Here is a 10747-nt window from a genome sequence, read left to right as displayed (position 1 = left end):
AGAGCATGACGGGGGATCAGGGCAGATCAAGGCCCCAGAGGTGAGGGAGGGAGCGGGGCATAGGCAGGAGCAGGGGCTGAGATGAGTGGGCCTGGCTTGGCCAGGTGGTGGGACAATTAGAGGCCCAGGGGCCACGTGCCCGCCAGGCCTCTGCTTTTCCCCCACTTTCCCCAGCCCCTGCTCCTGCCTGTGCCCTGCTCCCTCCCTCACCACTGAGGCCTCGATCTGCCCCCCGCTCACCCCCCAGCCATGAGTGAAGGAGTGGAGCAGAAGCAGGCCTTGCACACTCAGGGCGGGTGCAGGACAGAGTCTGAGTGGCACAGGGCCCAGCCCAGGAAGGCATGGGGGGACACATGCCCCCAGATCTGCATGCGGGGCGGAGCAGGGCAGGCTGGGACCGGGCCAGCGCACGGTTTGGCAATTCAGCCACATGGCTCGGTTCTGGGGCCAGGCAGCAGCAGTGGCGGGAGCAGGGATACAGGGAGGGCCGCATGCAGATCCAGGGGCATAGGCCCCTGTACCCTCCTGGGCTGTGTGCCTGCCCCCCCCAGCCCCCTCCACTCCCCAGACAAGCCACTCGTGGCTCTGTCCTGTGCCCACCCCGGCTGTGCAGGGCCTGCCCCGGTCGGCTCTCCCCCTCACCACTGCACGTACCCCTCCCCACCCCTGCTGCAGCCACCAGAAGCCCACGGCCGGGCTGCCTTGCGGCCCTACCCACTGCCCCGCATGTGGGGGGGCTAAGCCCCATTATCCTACCCTTCTACCGGCTATGACCCCACCATGCCCCCTGCCACTGGGTGAACAGGACCCTGGCTGGGCTGGGCTGGGGGAGGGTCAGAGCCTGGGTGGCTCGTTCAGGTGGTGGGGGGGGCTCCCACTGCTGGGCACATCCCAGCAGAGACCTTGGGGGCCCATGCTCCCCAACCTGTGCTCGGGATGAGGCAGCTGCTGCTGAGGGCTGCCTGCTGCACCCTGAGCACAGGTGGGGGAGCATAGGCCTCTGGAGCCTCCGTGGGGGTGCACCCAGCAAGAGGACACTACCAAATGAAAGGAACTCTGATATTAATGATGCAGCTAGAAACAGCACTCCAGTGCATTGCACTGAGCAAAAACTGGAGCATTGTCTTTAAGATTAGCAAGCACTAGTACTTAATAACAGGGAAGGGCATGGTTCAACTACAGGACTGGCAACTAAAAACCAGAGTCCTTAATTTTGGCCCTGCTACTAATGTGCGGTGTGGCCCTGGACATTCTTTGTCCCACTTTAACCAATCAATGTCAAATGGGGGTAACATCTACCTCACAAGTGACATGGAAGTGCACACAGTTGCACTCATCAGGCTGAGCCAGGAAAGGTTCCTGATAGTTAATAGTGATAAAATTGTACTATCATCTATGAGGATTCACACTTCTACAGAAATAAATTTAATGCAAATCACTTTGACCACCCTATCCAATCCATGCCTAAATCTTAAAAATGCAATACTTGGCCACATTTCATCTAATTAATTTCATTAGTATGGAAATTTCAGGTCTTTTCCCACATTACTGAGTCTAGATTTGAACATGGTCACATTATACTAGAACACAAGGTTAAAGTAATTTTGAAACATACTAGGGGTGCACTGATAGAGATTTTTGGGTACCAAGAGCTGATTTTTAAGGAGGCATATTGGTCGTTACTGATCCAATTTCCGATACTAGCCTGGCAGTTTGGAAAGCTGCGGGCAGCTGGTAAGTCTGGTGTGGTGGAAGGGGGGGGTGGGGAGGGAAGGGGCATAGGGGGGACAGATCAAGGCCCCTGCAATGAGGGAGGAGTGGGGCTGGGGCAAGTGCTGCCCAGCCAGGGTGAGGTGGATGCGGGACAGAGCCATGGCTAGCCTAAAGTGGGGAGGGGGATGGCTCTCGCTGCTGTGCACTGCTTATCTGGGAGCCACTGGTCTTGCACAACATGGGGGGGGAGGGGGCATGTACCCCACCACTTCCCCCACCCTTGAACTTTGGTGGAGGATCGGATGTGGCTCCCAGGGTGAGTAACTCTGGCCACCCTGCTATAGGTATAGAAGAATCAGTGCTGATACTCTCTCACATATGAGCTGTCCACAGTGTGTTTTGCATTATGTACTATTAATTTTACACATTTATAATATGCAGATTAGAGGGAAGTATGGTAAACTAAACTGAAATAAATAAAACATGGGATACATGCTCATGATAAAGGTGACAGCAGCTGAAACTGACTCCAATTTACGTAAACTACCATAAGAACAACATTCTGTACTCTGGACAAGCGGTCTGTGTGGCCCTCAGCTGGGCAATGCCTACCTCCTACAAAGCATAAGCAGAGATCCTTAAAAGAGCACAGAAACATCTTCTAGAAGTCTGCAAAGATAATTCTATGATACTGAAAATGTATAAGATGTTCAAGAATAATTCATTTTTATTAATTTTATTACAAGTACTTACTCTTACTGGTAAAAAAGCAATTATCTGCAAAGAAAACTTACCTTTCTGCTGTAGGGGTTACTAATAACCAGGTTGGTGTCATCTGAACCTGATAAAATATATTCTCCTGTATCATTCCAGCAAATTGTATTCACCTGTAGAACATATGTAAATAAAATTGCAGTTAGTTTAGGAAAAATTCGTGCAAGAAATAAAACACCCCAAAATACATACATATGAACTGCTTAAACTTTCTTAAAATATATAGGATGCTAACGTACGGTCAGAGGCCTGATTTTCAATCCTATCCTCACTTTGTGCAGTATGCTCTTCCATGACTAACCACCTGCACATGTAGCGGATGTGGCTTGCATGCAAATATTTTATTAAATGCATGCATAGGCATTTGATAGCAACAGAAAAGGACAGTGCATTTCATTGAATCTTCAGCCTCTACTACATTAACCAAGAATGACATGACATACATGACTGGAAAAAAATGCATTTTCACGTATGTTCTTCAGACAAATTCTACAAATGAAATAAAAAGCCTGCATAGAATTTTAATATGACAATATTTCTATGGACTTGGAAAAAGTATTCTAACAGTGGATAATATGAAGACGTTGTGCCATTTTATGGAATTATTTGATATAGGAATCTTCTTTAATTTATGTAGGCATCTCTCTTGATACTTGTATATTCTATAACACTCTTCATACATACATAAATGTTGCTGCATCTCATTACTTCAAGCCACATACCAAAAGCAATACAATCCCATTATCGGTTTACATTAACAGGAATAATTTTAAAATAATGATTCTGTTTACGTGTGCAAATAACTGGAAAATAGAAACCTAAACTTTAGTAAGTGATTAAAGATAGCAGCCTTCAATGAGGAATAGTCATTTGGTTAAAGTGTTTTCCAGATTTAGGACTTTCAACATACATTTTACTTTTCTAGCCTCTGAATTGCTCCCTTTCACACGCGACAATGGAATTCTAGGGCACCCATCGGACAAGAGGAAACTTCCAGGAGGTTATACAGTGCCTAGTTACTCTCTCTCACACACACACACACACACACACACACACACACAGCCTTGCTCTCCAGAATGCCTAGGGTACAGTGCCTAGTTACACACACACACAGTGCCTTGCTCTCCAAAATGCCTGGGGTACTCTGAATTTTAGTTAGGAAGGAAATGTTATAAAGTATTCATTACTGTATCTTCAAGTTACACAAATCCTGCATCACCTGTACACTGAAGACCCATACTTTTCCAGACCCTTGTGAAAAAACACACCTTGCATAACATTGAGGAAATCCTCCCAGGCCTCTCCTGCAGAAAGAGGGATGGTTCCAGAGAAGAAATCCGCATTGGGGTAAGGAATCAGGTTAGAAGCATGTAGCACTATTTCCTTGTTAGTTTTTCCATATATAAAATATTGTTAACGCTGTGTAACCAAGATTGCAAAGTGTTCAAGCACCCACACTGAACACCTTCACGAGAAAATTGGATGCTTTTCTTGCTGGGATCCTATGACCCCAGCTGACTTCCTGCCCTGTGGGCAGGGGGCTGGACTCGATGATCTTCCAAGGTCCCTTTCAGCCCTAATGTCTATGAAATTTATGAACTGTACTCAAAAATAGAAAGATCAGAAAGGATGCTGACATGCCTTAAGAGTGACTCTAATTCAGGCCAAGAAAGCATTTTCATTCTAAACCCTTCTTCTAAAAATGTAAACAACATATCAAAACTATCATCTTTGGGGTGAGAATGTCTTATTCCATCCTGAGTCCAAAAGGTATTTTTTTATTTTATTTTATTACAATATGAAAATACAATAATTTGGCTACTTTATTTTGTAAAGATAAAATTTTAAGTTTCAAATCTCCTATCTGGGGCCTCCATTACAGAATATAATTTTTGATAAATATAATTTTCAAAGACAAATTAAATACATTTAAAATAGTAACGCTATAATTTTCCTCAACACATAGGCATTCATCATTCTAGGTGTCATGGATCTCAATCATCTACAATGAACAATGTAATGAATAAGCTCACATAGGTAATAACATTACAACAGCCTGACCCCTCAGCTATAGTAACTAAAGAGTGTGGTCAAAATAGAAGAATTTCATGCAACCAGTCCTGTTGCAAAAAATGAAATTGTCTAGGATGTTAGTTATTTTCCATCATAGATCCTTGCAGGTGAAGAATGCTACTATTACTCTTGACAAAAAAAAATGGTAATGAAAAAAGCACAAGAGGAAAAAAAATTATACGCTGCAAAAAAAGAAGGCATCAGCAAAAATAAAAATAGAAAGTGTGAGGGAACAGAACAAGAAAAAAAATAATAGAGAAGTTGGTTATGAAAACAAGAAAGGGAGAAAGAGAGAAACAGAGAATGAAGAAGCATGTAAAGGACAGAAATAACGACAAATATGCACATACAGATATTCACTTTCCAAGGAGAAACTCTGCTGGGAGTGATTTAACCCTGGTTGTTCCCAGGTCATTTTTCTCCTAGAGCAGTCATTTTTACTCTGCAAGAAAAATTCTGAACATCTGTACAATCCCAAAAGCAGCGACTCACGAAGGAGAAAATGAATGTCTGTACAAGATCAATATTAATACTGACATTGCAAAAAATCAAAAGCAGCAATACAGACTGTGGAATGATTGGTTAGGTTGCAGTACTGAAGAGAAAAACCTAGGCGTTACAGGATACTATAAGATAAATAGGAACGCAGGGTGTTTTGTTGCAAAAAAACAACCCAGTATACTGTTGGCCTTAACAAGAGTGACACCTGCAAATCAAAGGAAATGATGCTCGATTCTCCCGTTCTATTCTGCACTAGTGAGGCCTCACCTGAAGTCCAGTTTTGGATTCCACACTTCAAAACAACGGGGATAGACTGGAAAAAGTCCAATGAAAAGCAATAAAAATTATTTGGGGCCTGGGAGGCACGACTTATGAGGAAAGGCTGAAAGAACTGGAGTTATTTAGTCTGGAGAAGAGAAGACGGGGGGGGATTTGATATCAGTTTTCAAATACCTGAAAGATGATTACAAAGGGGATGGAAAGAGGCTTTTCTCTGTGGCCACAGGGAACAGGATTAGAAGCAACAGATTCAAACTGTGGCAGAGTAAATTTAGGTTGGAGATTAGGAGGAACTTGCTGACTATGAGGGTGATCTAGCACTGGAACAGGTTACCTAGAGAAGTTGTGGAATCTCCATCCCTGGAAATGTTGAAGAGCAACCTGAACAGACAATTCGCTGTTAATATATTGAGGAATGATCCTGTTTTGAGCCAGGGACTGGACTGGATAACCTTTCTTTCCAACCCTACTTTCCTATGATCCTATACAATTTTCCAGAGATGCCCATATGGTTAGTTATGTATATATATCCAAAACTACTACAGCATATGGGCTTATCGACACATACCTATTAAAGCAAAGCGATGAACTCCAGAGTTTATTGCTCCTGGGCACTACATCTGCATGTACACCCTAGACTGCAGCATGTTAAGATGGGTCGGAGCAGCCCCAGCTGGCAGGGAACCTGGGCAGTCAGTCTGCCCAGGAGGTCAGCTTGCCAGCCCAGGGCTGCTCCAACCCAGCTCAATGTCAACCTAGCTCAACCCAGCTCAAGCACCCTTGTGCTCCAGCCAACCCAGTCCTTGTCGACATGTGCACTGCTGCATGCTAAAAAACTCTGCAGCAGGACAGTACTTGTATTTACAAGTACCAACCTGTGGTGGAGTAAATTAGTTTCATGCAGCCTAATAGGGCTGCACATGTAGACGCGGAGACGTACCCTACAAGTTCACAGTCCCAGCCCATGGCATTTAAAAATATAACCCTCAGCACAAAAAGAATTTGAAGTTCCTGGTGTTAAAAGAAAGAAGCAGCTAATAAGTTTTAACTGAGCTAGCAAAGAGAATAGTCCGCTGAACACAAATGACACAATGACTGATAAGAGAGAAGCGAAGAGCCAACAGGTCTGCAAAGATTAGATATTAGCTTTTATTAAATAAAATGCTCTGTATGCCAACTTCTTTTCAATGTTCAATATTTATTACTGCTCTTCTGGCCTTGAAATGGAAGCAGTAGACACTAGGATAAATTGATCAAACAGCAGGTTTTTTTAAATTACCTATTTCTTTGCCTCAAACAAAAGAGAACTGTAGGAAATATATCTACCCCTTTAGAGATGTAAAGGAAATAAACTCCTCTGGGTAATCAAAGGAACAGAATTAACTAGATGGGGAGGAGATGAGTTGATTACCAGTACCAGTGGAACAAGGAAAAGGGAAGCATAAAGGTTCAAGGGGAAGTGGGAGCACCTGGCAGATACAGAAAAGAAGAGAAGAGACAGGGAGTGTCCCTCCTTCTCCATGTGAAATTAAAGCACAGGTGTTAACACTATGTCACTAGCATTTTCTATACTAATTAAAGACTTCTAACACTGGTTCCCAACCCAGGGGCGCAACCCAAATCAGGGCCGTAGGGGGTCCTTAGTAGGGTCATGAAGGGCCCACACACACACACACACACACACACACACTCATGCGCACACAGCCTGGGAGCAGTGGGCAGGCGGGATGGGGCCTCTACACACAAAGGGGGAAATGGTGACTCCCCCACTGCCGCACTCCACTCCCAGAAGCCCCCACGGCACCAGGTTGGGAGGTCCTATTGGTGCTCAATTTAGGGTTGCAGAAAAAAAAAGAGGCTGGGAACCACTGCTTTAAGATATATATTTAGAAATTGCTTACTTGCGTTACCTGGGGGGAGGGGACAAACAATAATACTACGGATGTACCCAATGTTAGATCAGAGTCCATTTCCGTTTTGAATACATCAGGGATGAATCATTTATCTCCGTCCCTACACTGTACCTTTCTTCCTTTTTTCAAGAATTTTCACTTGAGAGACCATACGGGTGTAGAAAATTGTCGTCTGAAGCTGCATTTCCTTTCCCTTCCTTGCAGCGAATATAAAGATTCATTTATAACACGTCCTTTAGATTTAATCACCTTCCAAGTGATTTATTCAGTGATTTCAGGAACCTACTAAGTGTTAACCCTGTAAAACAAATTAAAGCTAAAGGGTAAGAAGCCAAGAGAGCAGAAGTGGAAAACTACTTCTGCAGAGTACAATGAAATAAACTCTGTTCACTAAAGCTACTTACTAAATCCTAATCTTAAAACTGCTGAAATACTAATGATAAAGAGGTTAAGGAATGTTCCATGCCGCTTTCACTCTTTTCCATACATAAAGGCATAATATCTATCTTTAATTTTATGCTTACATGCTGGTCCCTCCTCACCCTCTGCAAGACTCATGCCTCACTCAACTTATAGTCTGATGGTCTGAAACAAACCAAAAAACTTTCACCATTTATTTAACCCTCACATTTAAAGAGCACAGACCCCTGAATTACTCACTACATATCATCCATTTTGATGGCCTAATCCAGGGATTGGCAACGTTTTTTGGCAGTGCCAAAAGCACCTGCATCCTCAACTTGTAAGATGCTGGCATGCCGAGGCAGATGACAGGGGAACCACAAGGGACCCAATTCTTGTTGTGGCAGCGCAGTCCCAGGCCCTTCCCTGAGGTGTGCGGGCCAAGCAAAATGCCTTTGCATGCCATGGTCTGGCACGCATGCAGGGGGTTGCCTAATCATCAGGGCTATCCAATTACTAAATGACTATGGGCCACAAGTACCTTGGGCCACACTAGCAGAGGCTGCACCAGCAGAGGCCACACTTCCCCTCCTACTGTACCATGCTCCTGGGCCATCCCTTGCTGCTCCCAATACACTGTGTACACCTCACAACCCCTGCTGCACTGCACGCTCAGGCATCCTGGCTCACCCTGAGCTTCCCAGCAACTAGCTCCCCACTGTTCTGCAGCACTCAGGCACCCTGGCCTATGGGCTCCCCCCATACTGAAGACTGTGCCAGTGCTGCACCACCCTACCCCCTGGGGCAGAGGCAAGAGGGGGAGCCTGGAGCCCTTGGATGCAGCTGCTGCAGCAGGAGTAATGGAGGGGAGGGGATAGCCAGGTTGAGTCCAAGGGCTACAACTTAACCCCTTGCAGGCTATATTTGGCCCACGGGCCTCCCACTGGATAGCCCTGCTTTACCTGATGCTATTGCACATTCAAATTTACTCATCTTAAATAATAGTACGTACATTTCTAACCAAAAATACTGTAAAAAAAAGAATAGCATGCTTACATAATTAAAAACTTGGCCATTTTCTGACTCTTTTTTTTTTTTTTTTTAACTGATTCACTTTGATCTTAATTTATTTTTTTTTACATGAGATTTCCTCTTCTTTTTTTAAATGAAGATACCAAGAAAATTCCTGTGTGGGGAACTATTTACAAGGCATCAAATAAAAAGCTGTGCCCCACAAAAGATGTATGCTGATTGCAACATTTTTTTAAGCATCGTATGAAATGAGTCACAATTCTGAAGACTATCTTCAGAACTAGTATCTTCTCAAATAACATACAGATGCAAAATAACAATAAAAAACTGGGGAAATGTCACAGAAAAAAGTTTCTGATCACTTATGAGTACATGGAAAATATACTTTTAAAAAGCCTGACACTGAAAATTAAAAATGTATTTTCCCAAGGCATTCATCAATCTTAGAAACCATCTCCATGCTAAAATGCAATCTCCCACCCCTCTCACTTGGCTGCTGTTAACAATTAATAAAACATTTTTATACAAATGGCAAAAGTTGCCTTTTACCATCCCATCACTTTTTTTATGTGAAAATGCCCACAACACTGTTGAAAAATTGGGGAGGGATGGGAGAGGAGAGAAGAATTAACCTGAGGAAGAGATCAGACTTAAAAAATTCAGACCAAAATGTGGGGGGCTTGATGAAGTTAAAAACAACTGAAAAAGAACCTTCATGTAAGAAACACTTCTGCAGCTTTAACTGTAAAAGGCTCACTATATGTTCCACATAAGATATGCACCGGATTTAAAAAAAAAGAGATTCCCTGAAATGGACTCAGATTCAGGGACAAAAGTAGAAATTATTTAGCAAGACTTTTGTACATTAAAACCTTAAAACTGTAACAGTAAATAGACAGCATTGCTACTACAACCCTTAAAGATAGTAATTGCCCCCAAAATGTCTGCGCAACAAAACCTACTAACAGTTTGCCCATGTCACTGCGACAGACATCTGTACATTTATCCCATGATATTATTGCAGGGCTGACAAACCAGTTGGTCCTCTGTAGTGCATCACATCAGCCCCAATCCTGGCCCCTCCTGAACTCTGCCTGACTGCTCTACTCTGACTGCAGAGCTCTATTGCCCAGAAGTGTTAGGCCCCAGGTGGCCACCCCCTCACCTATTAATGGTCCTTAATGAAGTGACTTTCCAGTCATTTCATTCTTGCAAGCTACCTGAGACTAACATCAGAGCCAGCATTCAGAGGATGCAGTCAACCACAGGGAACCTCAAGACCTAAATACATCCAGGATCTCTGTTCTCCCACACACTCATCCACCCTTCCTTCATCTTAGCCCCTCAGTTCAATAAGTGTGGCAGCAACTGGACCAAGGAAGAGGTAGCTGATCTCACTGCCATCTGAGGTGAGATCAAAAAATCAGCAGGTACTCCAGGCAAGTCACTAAAACAATATAGTCTATCAGAAGCTCAGCCTGGAGTCATGAACATGACTGGACTTAGTGCCAAAGTGCAAGGCACAGGCACTGAACCAGCAGTTTGTGAAGACACAGGATAGCAACCACATCAGGCGTGTGCAAGGTCATGTGTAGCCACTACGAGGAACTTCTACATCTTCACAGTCAGGTCCAAAAATATGGTGGACACAGCAGACCACACCACTGCTAGAGCGTGCAACATGGGATCCAATGCAACCGTGGTTAAGGACATGCAGCCCTCCCAGGCCAGCACAGCAACCCAGATCTGAACCAGATCAGTGACTCCCAGTCCACCCTGCCCTGGCTAGCCACCCACATCCAATGTGGAAGAAGGAGGTGTTAAACGGCCCCAGCGCAGGCGAAGGGGACAATTAGTGGATCAATTAGTGTTTTTGTGAGACATGTGTTTAATGGTAACTGCAGGGTCTTTAACGATCATTGTGTTGCAGGTCCAACTTCATACTCCCCCACTCCTAAAAGAATCCTTCAACACATGACGTACAGCTAGTATGGTTGTGATTGCTTCACAGCAGTAGTCTGCAGATCTCATCAAGGCAGGAGTGTGCGCGCATGTGTGTG

General features: G+C 44.3%; 1 protein-coding gene across 6 annotated transcripts in view; it reads right to left on the bottom strand.

Moving 5' to 3' along the window:
- DCAF6 (DDB1 and CUL4 associated factor 6) overlaps positions 1-10747 on the bottom strand; it is a 153916-nt gene that overhangs the window by 100457 nt on the left and 42712 nt on the right. For all 6 annotated transcript variants that reach the window (XM_014517574.2, XM_025198210.1, XM_025198207.1 and 3 more), the window contains one exon: positions 2508-2600. The gene's annotated coding sequence lies outside the window, so the exon portion shown is untranslated. The remainder of the gene's footprint in view (positions 1-2507; positions 2601-10747) is intronic.

Source organism: Alligator sinensis, unplaced genomic scaffold, assembly GCF_000455745.1.
Source record: "Alligator sinensis unplaced genomic scaffold, ASM45574v1 scaffold19_1, whole genome shotgun sequence".
In the NCBI taxonomy this organism is placed as follows: Eukaryota; Metazoa; Chordata; order Crocodylia; family Alligatoridae; genus Alligator; species Alligator sinensis.
Note: the sequence above shows the minus strand (reverse complement) of the source record. Positions and strands in the feature narration are given on the sequence as shown.